The following is a 16,008-nucleotide window of genomic DNA, read 5'->3' on the forward strand; positions in this document are numbered from 1 at the left end:
GAATCGAGACCTCTTCTATACTAAGGAAAACCACTTATGTTCTGCCACATAATGTGTCCGTTTTCCGGCTCATTTTTAGCGATTGGACGGGGACATTGCCCCATCCAACGGCCAGCCGACTTTCAGGAACCGTCGATTTCAAAGTTGGGATTTAGAAAATTTTCGACGAGTGGGAATTTTTTACGGTCACAAGTCATCACGACACGCCCAAGCATCCCACTTGAGAGCCGCCACTCCTCCACGGAGTGACGGCTTTTTTACGAATCGACGGGTCTCGCTCACTCCTCTCTCGCACCAACCGGCAGCCGGGCAAAAGAGTCGTTGTAAAACACCGTCGTCGGAAATCGAGAAATTTTCATTTCCATTTCCATTTTTTTCATCCGCTTCAATTCATCCTAGTCCCGCCTACAGCGTCACTACCCCGTCGTCGGGACTTATATTATATATAATATTTATCAATTTTTCGGACTAAGAAAAATTTGAGGACTTATTAAATTTTTTCCAACTTTTTTTTTCGACCACCTCTTCTCTATATAGGAAATTAGTGGGTGTTCCGGGCAGTAACTGTACGAAAAAGTTCATTTCCGAGAGAGTCTCCGGCTTTTCACCAGAGCTCAGGCGGGGCCGACCCTCATACCCGCCAAACTTCCACTAGGCACGCGCCACCCCCACTCGATCCCCCTTTCTGGCCGGCTTGGGCAGCGCGTCAGCTCCGTAAAACTCAAAACTTTGAACGCGTTTTACGGGCACTTCCGCTCATTTACACACCCTAAACCCTTTGTTAAAAAAGGTCAGCGTAACGAGATCTACAACCCTGTGTCAATCTTTTTTCGATATTAGAAAACCTGTCTTGCTAGGGAAGAGCCAATCGCGGTGTTTCCCCCTCACCGACAATTTTTGAAGGTCATTTTATCTATTTTATAATCCATTTCTTTCCGAGAAGAAGCGTCGTAGCACGTTGAAACATGGTAGATCATTGAGACAGTCATGCTGTTAACTGTTATCTCTTTAGTAGATTGCAGCGTCGATCCTAAGTTAAACAAGATAACAAATTGTTAAATTTTTGAAATTATGATTATATCTATATAATGACACACTTGCCAGTTCATGGTCTTCTTGGTGAGACCTTGAAGAATTTCACCTTCGGGTAATCGAACAGGATTTTTTTTTTAACGTCACTAGCAGCGAGTGGATCGTTACAATACGAGTCCGTCTTGAACGAAAAATATAGTCACTGAGGTAACGGCCATCTTTGATTCTGCAGATCGCATTGCCTTCATCATTGGTCTTGTTTTTGGCCCCTGGACCTTGTTGTTTCGCTCCTCTTAAACACGAAAGATGGAATCATACCCTTGCAGATGAGCATTCGATCATTCCTCTTTGGGGTTTGCCTCAGCAAATACAGTAATGAGCAAGGCCTTGATAATTAGACTTTTTTCTAAAGACAAAACACAAAAAATTAGTTCACGATTATGGTAAAGTCAATAATGATATTTACTTGAATGTTTCGATATCGATTCTCGGATACTTTTGAATCCAGTTAATTCGTTGTTTTCACTCTCTTTGAAAGCTCCTTCGATTAGTCGAGGATTTTATTTCTTCTCTGCTTCAAGGGTGATTACGTCAGTCACGTTGATTGGGTTGGAGGGATCTTCTTTGGGTCGACGGCGTTGACCTTCCCGGATGTAACAGTCGGCGTTGTTAAGAAAGCCAGTTCGTTAATGGAATCTTTGGAACAACTTTTGTCGCACGTGCTGTTCCGTAGAACCGAGAGGGGTGAATTCAGCAAAACGACCTCTCATCTGTGAGACAAATAAAACATACGGTTCAAATTCAAATTTTCTAAAAAGTGAACCTAGGAATGAAATCACCTGTTTGATGAGTAGGTCATATCCTAATTTCACGCGAAAAATTTTTAGAAGTTGAATGTTAAATTCCACTTATTTGGTAGTAAAACTTAAAATTCCTGAGTTATGCTGTAGTAGGGTAGAGCATAGAACAGAAAATAAGCTCACCCGTTATTCCAAAAGGATACAAGATTAATGAAAAAGAATATCTGTTCAAATGAAAACATTATTGGATAATAAAACCCAAAGTAAAATTTGAAAATAGTAATATTTACCTGCACCACTGTAATAGCTTGCACACCAGAGAGTAAATTCAAGATGTAGTAAAGGTAGCGAAAAACTTCAGTAACAGTCCAAGCAATTAGTAAAGGTAGCGAAGAACTTCAGTAACAGTTCAAGCAATTAGTAAAGGTAGCGAAGAACTTCAGTAACAGTCCAAGCTATGAGTAAAGGTAGCGAAGAACTTCAGTACCAGTCCAAGCAATCAAAAACAGGGGGAATCCAAACTTATCTCTTGTCTCAGTAACATAGTAAAGGATTGGCCAAAGGAGAAAAAACTCTGGAAAAAACTTGAGAAAAAGTAATTCCAACATTGCCGGGGATGATGCCTGTAGCCTGTAGCACTGTGTAGTGCGTACAATCTAGATACAAAATAAGCATTAAACAATCAGTTGGAGAAAATAGATAATTGAATTCCATGTACCACAATAGAATTTACAATCAAAAGATAGCCTACATTCTTCAAACTAGATTTGACTACATGTCTTTAAACTTGGTTGATTAGCAGCCAGCCATCAATTGTTGTTTTGTTTTGGTTGTATTCCAATTCCAAGGCCGCGTTAGAGTTCTTCGGCCTTGAATTATAGATTGGTCTCAGAACTACCTGTCGGGAGAAATAATAACTAAAAAATTTGCTTCTTTTTTCATATTTTTTTCACGCTGATGTCTTTGATATAACAAAGCGCGCACCTTGACGTTGCACCGTGAAATCATCTCCTCTACAAGACAGTCGCAATTTGCATACCGTCAGTCCCATCCCCACAAAACGTATAAAACATATTTGATGACCCTTTCTGAAAAAACGCTTCCCTATCTCTCCGAGAGGAACAGCGCCACCTCCCAGAGAAAAATTGAGTATAAAACCCTTAAAACAGCCATCGAACCGTAGAAAAAAGAGAGAGACTTCGTCGCATCGCACAGTCGGAGTGGGAGGTGGGTGGGGTGGGGTGGGAAATAAATCTGATCCCTTGCTTCACGTGCGAGTTTCCCGATAGGGTTTTTTTTCACGGGGTTTAGGCGTTTAGGTTTTTTCGGGGGGAATTTTTTGACATTGTCTTCGATTAATCGTTTGATTGATTTGGAATTTAATCTAAGTTTTGTTTTTTTGGGTTTAAGTTCCATGTGTGTGGCTATAATATGATTTTACAGGGACAACGCTGTGTACAAACAGCGATACCCCTGGAAGTTACACATTTATTTTAAAGATGAGTAACCTGAGCCCCGGTCAAATCCGGGGAACTTTGGTCTAGCGTAAAGTTTGACTGTTTTGCTATTCGCTTTTCTGTAGTCACGAACATTTTGGGGGAGGAGCTTATCCACGTCACAATGCGAACACGCTGTGATTGGTCAGTCGAGTCGCTGCCCAAACATGCCAAATCATCACCACCAGATGTCTAAAGCGTCGCCATGAGGACACAATCTTTGATGTCCCGACCATGACGCAACAACCAGCATCACCACCAGATGTCTATAGCATCGCCGTGATGACAAAATCTTCAAGTAAGGTAGGGAATCTACTGACTGGGCAGATTTCCCACGGTAAAATCTATTATAGGCAGATCGTGCTATTAAGCTTCAGAAAAGCGAATAGCAAAAGCGTCCGTTTTACGCTAGACCAAAGTTCCCCGGATTTGACCGGGGCTCAGGTTACTCGTCTATTTCAATAAAAAGTAAACATATTTTGCGAAACATTTCCGTACGTTTCGTGTTGAAGAATGCAACATTCTTTTGTACGTTTGAATAGCGATTTGTATCGAAGCGTTGGCGTGTCGAATCTCGTTCGTCTGTGAACGAGATAGAATTCTAGTACCTCTACGGGAAATTATAAAAAGTGATCTAATCGATAAAAGCACTGGCTAAGTTCGATTAGCGGTAGGTACCAAAATAGAGATGGGTAAGATTAAATGCGATTAAGTGAGCAAAACGTAACGTTTTTGATTTTCATTGTTCACAATAGACAAAGTTTGAAATTTGGCACACTTCTTTAATTACAAAATTATATTAAGTAGATGTAATTTATACAAACATTTTATTTTAAGAGAGCATATAAAATTACAGAAATATCATAATCGATGATAATAAACACAAAATTTACTAATAAGCGAGATGCAAATGTCCGATGACTCAATGACCGATCATTGAGTAGTGTCAGAGAAACAGTATTATTTCAGAGAAAAATAAATTTGAACATTTGAATTCACTTTTGGAAGTTGCGATTTCTTGCCGTAATTACCGACACCCGTTCAGGATTTGTTTCGCTGGAAACTCCCAAAATAACAACAGGATCGACTGCCTCTAGCAGGATAGCGTGATCTGCTCCCTCCTCTACTTCGGAATTGTGCTGATCCGCATGCGAACTGGAAACGAGCATTGTTCCTCCGTGGTTCCCCGTCAAAAGTCGCAAACCGGATTCAGAGTTCATAAAAATTCTTACTCAGCTCGTCCCGGTTTAGACTCGTTCTCGGTTAACAGATGCGACAAATTCATCTCCTGAGTCAATGCGATCCCTTGGACCTGTCCATCGCTCTGGGTCAGGAAAAGATCGCTCAAGTCCCTCAAGTCCAGCAACGTAGTCGAGTCCAATGTTGGCAACTAAAAGAAAAGGATTTTTTTTTAACTTTCAATTCAACCATTACGAACTAGAGCTAGTGATATGAATTACTTGGACATTGCCGGCTTCCTCTAAGTGGAATTTCACAGTCAAATTTCCCAGCGATCCACTTTGATCGCCCAAAGAACTGTGTTGATTCGACAGGTCACCAGATATCGGCGATGACTTTCGCCAGATGAGCTTCAGAATCTATATCTCCGTTCGACACTCGCTACAAAGGAAAAAACATGCGCTTAGCAACAACGAAGAATCGTGAAGAATAAAGAAAACTGCGAAATAATTTGGGTGGATTTTACCTGTTTGTTCGACTTAGCTTTTAATTTCCTCTTGTTGGCGGCAGAAGACACTGTACGGATCGCACCGGGTTTACCGATTGTCTGGGCAGCTTTGCGGTGACTCTTGAGGTGAGATTGTCGGTGACCGCTTGTCCGGAAGAACAAATTACACTCCGGACACTTGAAGGGTTTGTCCCCTAGAAAAGAAAAGGCCGTGAATCTAAACTATCCGCGGTATCTCATTCAGCTAAGTTACAAACTCACCCACTCGAACTATCAGCAGGCTCAACATTATTCATTATTTCCTATACCCCGTAACTTGGTCACCACGCAGCGTCCCTAGCCTCACTACTCTGATTAAAGACTTAAAAACATTGAACTACTCAAACAGCCTATTCACTGTCAGCCCAAACTACGCAAACCAGCTCTAACCACCTCCACCTTGGGCAGTCCCCCCCTAAAAATCGCTCTGGTTCCCCATGAAAAAAGCTGAAGCATCCGCCAACCCCCAAAGAGCCCGTTCCACTTTCAACAGCTTGACAGCACATATCAGTCCAACCACCATCATAGGATACACCGACGGATCTGTTAATAACGACGCCACTTCCTGTGCTCTCGCTTCCCTCCCTTCAAATTGAACAGGCATGGCACCTCTCGCAAGGCGTCCGCTGAACTAAATGGGGTCCAAAAGGCCCTAGAAGTATGCTATCATATAGATTCCACCCCAAACGAACTCTACATCTTCTGTGATTCAAAAGTGGCCCTCCAAGCAATCGACGCTACCAGTAATCTAACTCAAACCCCGATCCTCCTTGACATCTGGAAAAGAGCATTCGGCACTCAGACATACCTCACTTGGATCCCAAGCCATATCGGGATCACTGGAAACGAAGTGGCTGACAAACTGGCCAGTAATATGGACGAAATACCCCTCTTCAATTCCATCGAGAATATTCTCACTCCCAATGAGGTCATTTCCCTGTATAAAAAGAAATGGTCAATATCAACTCTCAATTATCTAAAACTCTGTGGCAAACCAAGCGTAACCTCCAAAACAAGCCTTGGCGTCGTGGACTGGTTTCACCACCAGAACAGACTTATCAACACCACTTTACACCGTCTCAGATCAGGACACAATAGGCTAAATGCCTTCATCAACAAGTTGGATATGCACACTGACCCATTTTGTCGACATGGCTGTCCTGAACTTGAGAACTCTGACCATATCCTAACCTCCTGCATAAAACACGAATCAGAATACACCCCAATTAAAGAATACTTCAAATCGATCAACCCCACCTGGAGCAGCAACAACTTACTCGGCTTTAATTCATCCCTGAGCAAACAAACACAGATGGAAATAAGAAACATGCTAGTCCAATTCATCTTCTCAACAAAAATCCATCATATTACATGACCTCCACCTGTAAATAATAGCAAATCAATTCCACTGCCCAAATCTTCGTCAATCATATTTAATCTCATCTTACTTCACGAAAACAGCCCAAAAACCACAGACAACTCGCCAAAATCGTAACACTCATCAAAAGCCAAACACAACAAAAGCCTTGGATCAATCCTGGTGGTGATAATGGACGTCAGTCCAATGCCAGCGACCCCCGCGACACCGCGCGGCTGCGTCCGCAGCAACACCTATTATTAAAGGTCGCGCCTATTGTACTTCACACGTGAAGTACTCCACCTGTCAAAGTAGCTATTGCACCTCACGCAGCGTTGCCAGATTGTACTAATTTCTTCAAAATGTTTTTTCGTCTGGTGGACGATAGTGTATATAGTAGCCTTCGAATAACGAAGTAATAAAGAACTTGGAGTGCAAGTAGCTTTATAAGTGAAACTCAACATTGTGTAGTTGACCACAGAAGGTAAAATATGTATTTGGAAATGCAATCACAATAGTGAAACTCAGGGTTTCAGTTTTGAATAAAAATACTAAAATTTGTTCGTACAAGGATAACAATGGAATTGACCCTCTGTATCTTCGGGGTAACGGTGACACATTCGTTGATACCATTCTCCGCATGTATCACATTGAACCATGTCTCACTCTTTTGATTGAGTACGGTGCTCAGTTCTTCGACAGTAGCAGTTGACATCGATATGATGAGTCATTTCTACCATAACCTACCAGTCAAACTTTGTTTGAGATTTATCAAATCTTTACTGATAAGATGGGAATCGTATTTTTTCAACAGCAATCCTCTTAATCTGGTGGGCTGCGCACCGACGACCAAAGCTTGTTTGGAGAATTCAAGACTTTCTTCAACCATGTGCCTGATAAAGCAAAAAATTTAATATATCCTTACAAGCACTTATTGAAATTACAATTGTATAAACGTACCGTTTCCTAGCATAAGTTTTAACGTGCTCGGCTGAAATTGGGTGGTTCTTGTGTTCCAGCACTGATTTTCTGATTACAAACTTTCCTTCCTCTTTATCATAAACCAAATTAATCCGGACCTGACAATCACATGCCATGGTATTCTGATTTGGTCGTTTATCCAAGGTCGGACGCAATCTACTGCCGGAATTGTTGTGTGGGCAGACGTACTCGACTCTGTAAAACTCAACTTCTGGGTCAAGTTTTGTGTGTACCTGTAGCATGAGATTTATTATTTTGAAACATTTTCAAAAAGATCAATAAAGTGAGTTCCCTTGTTTTCCGGTTATTGTATGATTTGACTGTTTGGCAATTGCCGCGGCGCAAATAGACGTGATCCTGTAACCCGATTTCTTTGATGCACTTCAAAATCTCATTGTGACTATCGAAACTCTTCCCTTTGACCATCAACTTAGAAAGATACATTCTCGTAAGAGAGACTGAACTGTAATAAAAATTTCCGCATTCTGTTTTACTTTTCTTTCAAAAACACGCACCCCTCAAAAGTGGAGGTTACCTCATCTTCAATAAGGATCCAAGTAATTCTCAGGAGAGACGTCCCTTGCTCCGGACTCCGGAATATGGTGAAAAAGACTCATCATTGAAGTAGCGGCCGACTTGAAAAGGGCGATCAACAAGGACAAATTAAAAGAAAACTCAATACAAAGAATACAACGTAACATGTTCCCTATCATATATTTCTTGTATTCAATCATGTTTGACAGTCAAATATAAGATACGAGCCAGGATATGATTACTAGGTCTAATGTCAATGATTGAAATTTGCCAAGTATTGAGATGTAAGTGAATGGTGTAGTGAGTTTTTTCCAAGGTTGTGGGACTACTGGTTACCGGGCGCTGCAACAATAAGAAACGTAACAGTATGTCGGTAAAGACGAGAGAAGATTTTATTTTTTTCGTGTTTCAAAAAATTTCATCTTGAAAAGTCGAACCAGTCTTGTGTATTTCACGAAGGCGGAGGATCGCGCCAAAACCGACCTGAAACCAAGCGTGATTTATTTTAATTTTAAAAGGCATGTAGCTTCAGTCTTAATGTAATGGTAGCAAAGCTACTAATAAAAAACGGTACAATTATAGAAACTGCTTAATGTTGTTAATGAAAATCTGTTAACATTCATTAACATGAAGCTTATTTTCATTTTACTGTAGCAAAGCATAGTGAACACTTGACCTTGTCGTTGTCGAGCGTTGCATAAAACACTGGATCGAATCGTTCTTCGAAAAGGTGATGGGTCAATTACCTGGAATGTAAACTTCGACTTGTTCATGTTCAATGATTCACTTCTAACTACATCTTTTCACTACACTAACATCTTTTTCAAAGAAAGAACCTAATATGAATCTCCAAGAGAAAATCTAACTGTTCCCAAGGTCTTAAGGATGTCATGTCAATATTGTATAAGAAAATAAAATAGGAAATGTTTCGTATATTTCAATTCAAATTATATTTATACCTAGTTAAGAAACTTGTAACCCAGTCAAACCAGTTGGGCAACCCGCAACAGCATAGACGATTGAGACGAAGAATATTTTGGGAAATAAAAGTTAAATTGGCAACGCTTCCGTGAAGTGCAATAGCAAGTCTCGAAATTGGAGTACTTCACACGTGAAGTACAATAGATTTTACCTTTTGAATTCCAATCCAAGGCCGCGTTGAAGTTCGACGGCCTTGAATTAATGATTGGCGTCAGAACCACCTGTCGTGAGAAAAATTAACTAAAAAAAGGCGATTATTTTTTACATTTAAATCACACAGACCCCTTTATCTCAATCGAACCGGGATCACGACGTTGCCATGTAATAACATCCCCTCTACAAGACGGTCGCAATTTGCATAACGTCACGAAAACCCCCGCAAATCGTATAAAACATTAATGGTTGCCCCAGACGAAAATCGTTCCCCTATCTCTCCGAGAGGAACAGCGCCACCTCCAAGAGAGAAATTGATTGAAAAACCCCGGAAACAGCCATCGAGCCGTAGGAAAAAACGTCGTCCCCCCATCCTGAGTGAGAGGTGGGTGGGAGGTGGGTGAGGTTGGGTGGGGAACTGTCATTTGGCGATAGAATCCCTATCGTGAAAATGAAGGTTGTAGTATACATAGTCGTTTGGCGATAGAATCCCGGAATCCCGGGAAACTGTTTTATAAACTATCTTTATTTCTTTTTTTATAATCTAATGAATGTATTGTAGGGAGCCAGTTTCAATGTTGTTTTATTTTTAAATCAGGTAAGCTATAATTGCTTTTTACAATTCTGAAAATAAAACGAAATCCATGCAGCAACCACACTAAGACAAAGTGTGACATAATATATATCCTGATGTTGCAGGTTTGTAAGATTTAGACTAGTTAGACATATAATAATAAGTTATTCTAATGATTGTTCTTTCAGGTTAATTAGCCCATATATTGTTCCCAACAACCTCCAAAGCCACATTACAGAGATGTGAATGTTATCGTGCTGTTAGATATTTTGATGTGGTAAGACATCAAGTCTTCGTTTGATACTAATAATTCACATACTTACTTTTCATGTATTTGTACTTTGTTGTTACAGGTGCCTTTTTTTCATCACCCTATTTATGATGTAGCAAGATTTTGTTAGTATATTCGTGCTGGTGAATAATGTTGGTTTGTAAGATATAGTATGCCAGTGTTGATGGAATTGTGCTTTATTTGATAGCTGTTATGACTATATCATATTCTGTTTTCCTACATCAAAATAAATGCATGGTCCATTTTTATACCGAAAGTGTTGTTAATAATGTAGGCCTACTCACGTTTGTTTTCCTTTTCTCACTTCATTATTGCCTCAGTTTCTTTATCTCTAGTTTATACATAATATATACCGTATGTATAAGATTTATAATATATATCCTGTATAGATCTAATTGCAATTCAAAAGTACGCGACATAGCCAAAAGTCGTGCGCAGCTTACGCCAATACGCACCACTGTTGCCTATAGCCGAACTAAAAATTGTTTTATGCTTGACAACTCGTCTATTCCATGACCATGAGTGCGATCCGTCTGCTTAACGGTAAAGCATTGGAAGTAGACGAGTAGTCAAGCATAAAACAATTTTTAGTTCGGCTCACAATATTATCTATTTTATATATGATATAACAATATATTTTATATATACAATATATTTTATACATACAATGTATTTTATGTATACAATATTTTTATATCAAATTAAATGAAAACCACACAGTCAGTCACATTAGAACATAATGTCGTTTATATATTATGTTTTCTTTATAGATTATATATCATTGTCTTATATCTTTAGATACCATTATACTTATATTTCAAAGTCAAACGTATATTCGAACGTCCTTAATTTTTTAATTTCCAACATTACAACATAATGTAATTTGCATACGAGACAGTATGAAATATGTAGGCTTTAGAATCAGTTCTCAGTTCTTTTCAATCAGATCTCTTCCACACGAATTACCAGATTTCCTGATGTCGTCTGCTGGTGTATATCGTGTGGAATCGGCTCTAAACCCCTCCCCCTACGGGGAGGAGCAGACGAAATACACGGTGTTGCACACGATTTACCCTCCTCACGGCACACGGCACACGCACACGATATACACCGACCCCTTTTAGGTGGAAACATTATCTTAATGTTTTCCATGTCCCTAGATCATATTACTCCTTTTTCTCTGTTTACATAAGTTTCATCTTCTTCGAGATGTTTTCCTATTTTTCTGTCTCCCTTGCACAAAGTAACTATGGTAATAACGGATTAAATACGTCATACGACGTACACTCTAACTCGACTGTAAGGAAAAGCTGAACTGACCTATCTTGTTTAAAGATATTGAGTATTAGACGAAACCATGGTCGATTTGTCTACTCTGTGGGAGAAAAAAAAAACATAATGTCTACCATCGATTATTCTCTAAGACGGAATAGACGGAGGCTGCAACATAAATAATCCTGTTATTTCCGCCGATGTATACGTAAGTCCGTTGCTTCAGTAATATCCTAAAATTCTAATTTTCAAACGCGTCTGAGTTCAGCCTGCCATATCTAATGTTCTAAATCCATGTAAACCTCAATCTAAATGATTAGGAAGGATGACAGACTTTTTAATTTCCTTCTATACAAATTGTTTAGTATTCGCCATACCTGCAAGGACTGTTAAGCTCACCTGGCCTGCACACTTTTAGTACTGATTTGTTCTTTAGATTACTCTTTGCTGTTGTGTCTTTCGCAATGGTCATGTAACGTCTGTTCTTGGGGGATTTCCTATTATTACTTTCTTCTCTGAGAATTTTTCCTGTTTTCTTCCTTGTATGGAGTCGAATATGCTCTTGAGTTACGGATTACATTTTTGTTTTCTCACCTTACCCTAAAGGAATTTTTTATATCTGTTATATCCCCCGATGCCACTCTGTTTTTATGGGAACCTATTTTTTTTATGTTTTAATGGGCGTACTCTGTAGGAGCGCTGCCCAGTGTATTACCGATTCATATTTTACATTTTTACAAGTATACAAATGGGTTATTTTCATTGGGTTGATGAGTTAAATGGAACAATATGAAATGGAAGCTGGGCCTATCGGGTGGTGCGGGGAACTAACACTGGTTCATGCTAACCTCACTGGAGATCTCGTGAGTCCTTTGGTTGTGCCTTTTTAGCTTGTTTGTACCTTCAAGGCCGACTGACGGCCGCTGGCATAGCCACACACACACGAGTCCCAGCGAGCTGCGATCCCCAGTGTCCCGACGTAGATTAACTGGTTTGTAGAGGAGAGATGGGTGGGACACTAGGGCCTCTGATAACCTGTAAAAAAGAGAGACGAGAGAAAAGAGCGAGGGGTGGCCGACTCTTTTTCCCGTGTTGCACTCGTCGGGAAAAATGGGAAAAATTAGAGAAAAAAGGCCGAAAATTGGTCAGAAATCGAAAAAAAAAACAGAAAATTCTAGTGGAAAATGCTCTTTATTTGCTCTATCTCTCGAAAAAAATTTCACATTTTTCCCAAATTGCACTTGTAAAAAGAGTCTGCTACCCCTCGGAGAAGAGAGTCAGGAGAGTATCGGCTCTCTCAACTAATTGTCTGGCAAGTGCTTGAAGAATTACGCCCCCCCCCACAAAAAAAAAGATGCAAGGCAATAAAATCAGCAAGGCAAGATAGTCTTCTCTTGCAAAACAAGTGATTAAAACTCTAGAAGTCTCACCGATTGCCACTCAGCGGAGTGTATTTGAGACGCCCGGTGTGTCGCACGAACTGCCTAATGACGTTCCACAGCTCTGGTTGCTGTGGAATCATTGAGACTGGGGGTGGCCAAACACCGGTTAGAGATAGGGATGCTGTTTTAAAATTATTTCTCTGTGAGATAAAAAGTGGGCAAAAATATAGGAAATGCGAAATTGTTTCGGACAAATGTCCGCATGCGCAGGATGCATCCCTCGTAAAACCAAATCGATGCTGGTGACTGTTAAGCATATTGTGTCCACTGACTATCTGAGCTGAAGCTCGGTCCATCAGCAGAGAAATTAGAGACACGGCAGATTGAGTATTTGGAAAGAAGGAGCGAGTACACTCTCCATTGGTAGAGCCAGCCCATTCCTCCTCCCACATCTTTGTAACATGCTCATAGATTGTTTTTTTTTTATTTATAGCGAGGGGAAGAGAAGGAAATAGATAAGGGGGTCACTGCAACTTCCGTCCGACGAGACCAGAACGACGAAAGTGACGGACCTGGAGACGTTTTGTTAATCCCATAAAAGACTGTGGTCATTTTCTGTACAGGCACAAGGAGTGACACATTTTCTGAGTCGAGTCCAGCATGTTTTTTTATTGGGGTTAATGAAGGATAGGAAGGATTGAAGACACAAAAGTTTCTACTGCTGAGAAGGTGGTTTGATTTTTTGCATATGTCAGCGCCTTGTTTAGTACAAAACTGTTGGCTTGACCAAGAGTGGTAGCAGCCTTTAATGAATCATGAAGGATATCAATTACACCCGAGGAGTCGGCGACTACAAGGCAGAAGTTCGATGACTCTGCGTAGCACGACTCATGGGGATAGAGACTGGCAGTCCCTGGATCCGGAGAGGCCAGGGGAACATCGTCATTTGGTGAGATAAAATAAAGCTTAAAATCAAACGCCCAGGAGGAATGAGTGCACGAAAAGGGAGAAGACAGTTTTTCAATAGTATCCATCGAGGACACTACTGGTATTTTTTTTAATGATGTGTTTTTTGAAGAGGGAGAAAAATGGGGTTCTTTGTTGGAGAGAAGACGGAGGGCGGCAGTACCAAGAATTCTGCAGTCTATTGGCAATAGGTTGGAAAGTAGGAGCAGCGATTCAGTGGATACAGTCTTGAAAGTCTTAATAATAATGAGGGCTGCCGTTCGCTGGACGGATCTTAGTGATTTCAGATTTATTTCCGACTAAGTGCTGATGACCAGACTGCGCAGCCGTATGTTAGAATGGGCTCTACAGTAGAGGAGTATAAGAATCGTAAACGGTTTGGGTCGCAACCCCAGGCCTGTCGAATACAATTATGAACAGCAAAGAGCGCACGCTTCACCGATAGATATTTACTTTTTATGAGGCTAGTCCACCTCAAGTGTGGGTCAATAATGAAGCCAAGGAAGGAGGCTTCTTGGGATGGAAAGATGCAGGTTCCGGCAATGATAAGTTGCAGAGTTGGTAGGTTGAGACGCACGCTTGAGCATATTAGGAAAACGGTTTTGATAGCATTTAGTTTTAGTTTCGCTCCATGCAGCCATAGACTGATTTTGTCGCACGCTATTTGTAAATTACGAGTAGCTAACGTAGCATCTTTATGTGAGGCGACGACTGTGAGGTCGTCCGCATACTCAATCAGTTTGATTGGAAAAGGGAAATGTATACGTAGGAGATCATCACAGAGCAGAATCCATAAGAAAGGAGAGAGGACACCGCCTTGAGGGCAGCCGAGATTGGTGGTTTTTATAGCTTGGGTATCGGAAACTGTTAGAATTGCCTTTCTGTTTGCAAGAAAACTGAGAACAGTTCTGATGAGATAAGGAGGGCAAGATCTTTTTATAAGAGCAGATACAGAATTGCCGGGTGCCAGGCAGAATCAAAAGCACTTTTTATATCGAGGAACGCGCACGCTGAGACTCTTTTCTAGACAAGCCCTGCTTCAATGTGGGCAACTAGTTCATGTCTAGTTGTCTCGGTAGACTTTGCCTCTCTAAACCCATGCTGGCTAGGACTTAACCAGTCATGAGATCGAGAGAGCCAAAGAAGGCGGTTCAGTACAATCTTTTCAAGAATTTTTGAGAAAGTACAGACAAGACTGATCGGTCTGAAACTGTTGATATCATTATAAGATTGTTTGTTTGGTTTGCCGATTATAGTCTCCTTTGAGGTCTTCCATAGTTCAGGGAAAAAACATAGGATGAGGCAAGCATTATTCATTGCAATCAGTTGCGATTTTATACGAGGGAGACAGTGCTTTAACATGGCTACAGAAATCCCATCATGCCCGGCTGCAGACACGGTATTTAGGGAAGAAAAAGCGTGATCGAACTCCCATAGATATATTTTCAGTAGGGGAGGACGCGATATACACGTCAATTTCTTTCTCTATATTTACATGTGTGCTGTCGAACTCAGGTGGGACAGGAAAGAAATGATCAGGGAATGCATTTGCGATTTTAATAGGATCAGTAGTAGGAGAACCATTGATATTAGTAGTAGGAGAACCATTGATAAGAATAGAAGCTGGTAGGGGGAATAGACTTTGATTTGCCCGTAAATTGCGCAAGCGCTGCAAAAGTGTCAGTGGAGGATGAAGTAAGCTTGAATTCTGAACTGGATTTTTCTTTTTCCCGCCTGAGCTCTCTTTGGTACGTAGCCTTGGCCAGACGAAAACGCGAACCGTGTTCCGCATCTCCTACTCTGGTCCAAGCTTTGTATGCCACGCGAGCTCTAGTGCGGAGAGCGCACAACTCATTGGACCACCAAGGCATATTTCGAGCTGCGGGTTTTTTTTTTACACTGGGGATCTTTGCTGATTTAGCACATGTCGCAATCGAAGAAGCAATTTGATCAGCATATAGCTCAATGGCAGAGTGTGTGACAAGGGAGTCAGCACTCGTCCACCGCTCGATTTCGCTATTTAGTTTAGTGCCAAAAAGTTTATGATCAACGACATCAAAATGCGCTACCAGGTTTTTTTTTGCTTTCGCACAGTTCTGACCCCTAAGGTCAGTGTTGGAGCTATTCCACGGGACATTACGAGCATTAGCGTCCAAGCAAAAGATAGATGTGGGGGAAGACAATAGATCAAAAATGAGTTTAAAGAGTTTTCAGGGTTGTGCGCGGATGGTCTAAGATAGACCGATGCAAAAAGAAATACACCCGAATGGGTCTTTAACTCGATGCAAGAGACGTGGTTGTCAGGATGTTTTGTTGACATTTTGTAAGCTTTAGCCAGCGAGTCCCGGATCAAATTGCCGATCCATATGCATGATCGTGAGACAAGTTGTGGTGTACGGAGTAGCCAGGAGGAATATTGGCAACAACAGGATGAGTGGCTGAGTACGCGTACGGTTCTTGTA

General features: G+C 40.9%; 2 long non-coding RNA genes across 3 annotated transcripts; both read right to left on the reverse strand.

The window, feature by feature from the left end:
- Positions 1–1,106: 1,106 nt before the first annotated feature.
- On the reverse strand, positions 1,107–2,638 carry LOC124352599. Its single transcript, XR_006921520.1, has 5 exons — positions 2,551–2,638; positions 2,123–2,488; positions 1,872–2,056; positions 1,499–1,802; positions 1,107–1,438 (listed from the first exon to the last, which is right to left on the reverse strand). It is a non-coding gene; the product is annotated as an uncharacterized LOC124352599 (long non-coding RNA).
- A 2,233-nt stretch (positions 2,639–4,871) lies between these two features.
- On the reverse strand, positions 4,872–6,579 carry LOC124352526. Of its 2 annotated transcripts, XR_006921475.1 has the most exons (6): positions 6,503–6,579; positions 6,312–6,436; positions 6,050–6,248; positions 5,863–5,991; positions 5,034–5,209; positions 4,872–4,948 (listed from the first exon to the last, which is right to left on the reverse strand). It is a non-coding gene; the product is annotated as an uncharacterized LOC124352526 (long non-coding RNA). The 2 variants fall into 2 exon arrangements; XR_006921474.1 differs by having other exon boundaries at positions 5,863–6,248.
- Positions 6,580–16,008: the final 9,429 nt, after the last annotated feature.

This window comes from Daphnia pulicaria, chromosome 8 (assembly GCF_021234035.1).
Source record: "Daphnia pulicaria isolate SC F1-1A chromosome 8, SC_F0-13Bv2, whole genome shotgun sequence".
Taxonomy (NCBI): domain Eukaryota; kingdom Metazoa; phylum Arthropoda; class Branchiopoda; order Diplostraca; family Daphniidae; genus Daphnia; species Daphnia pulicaria.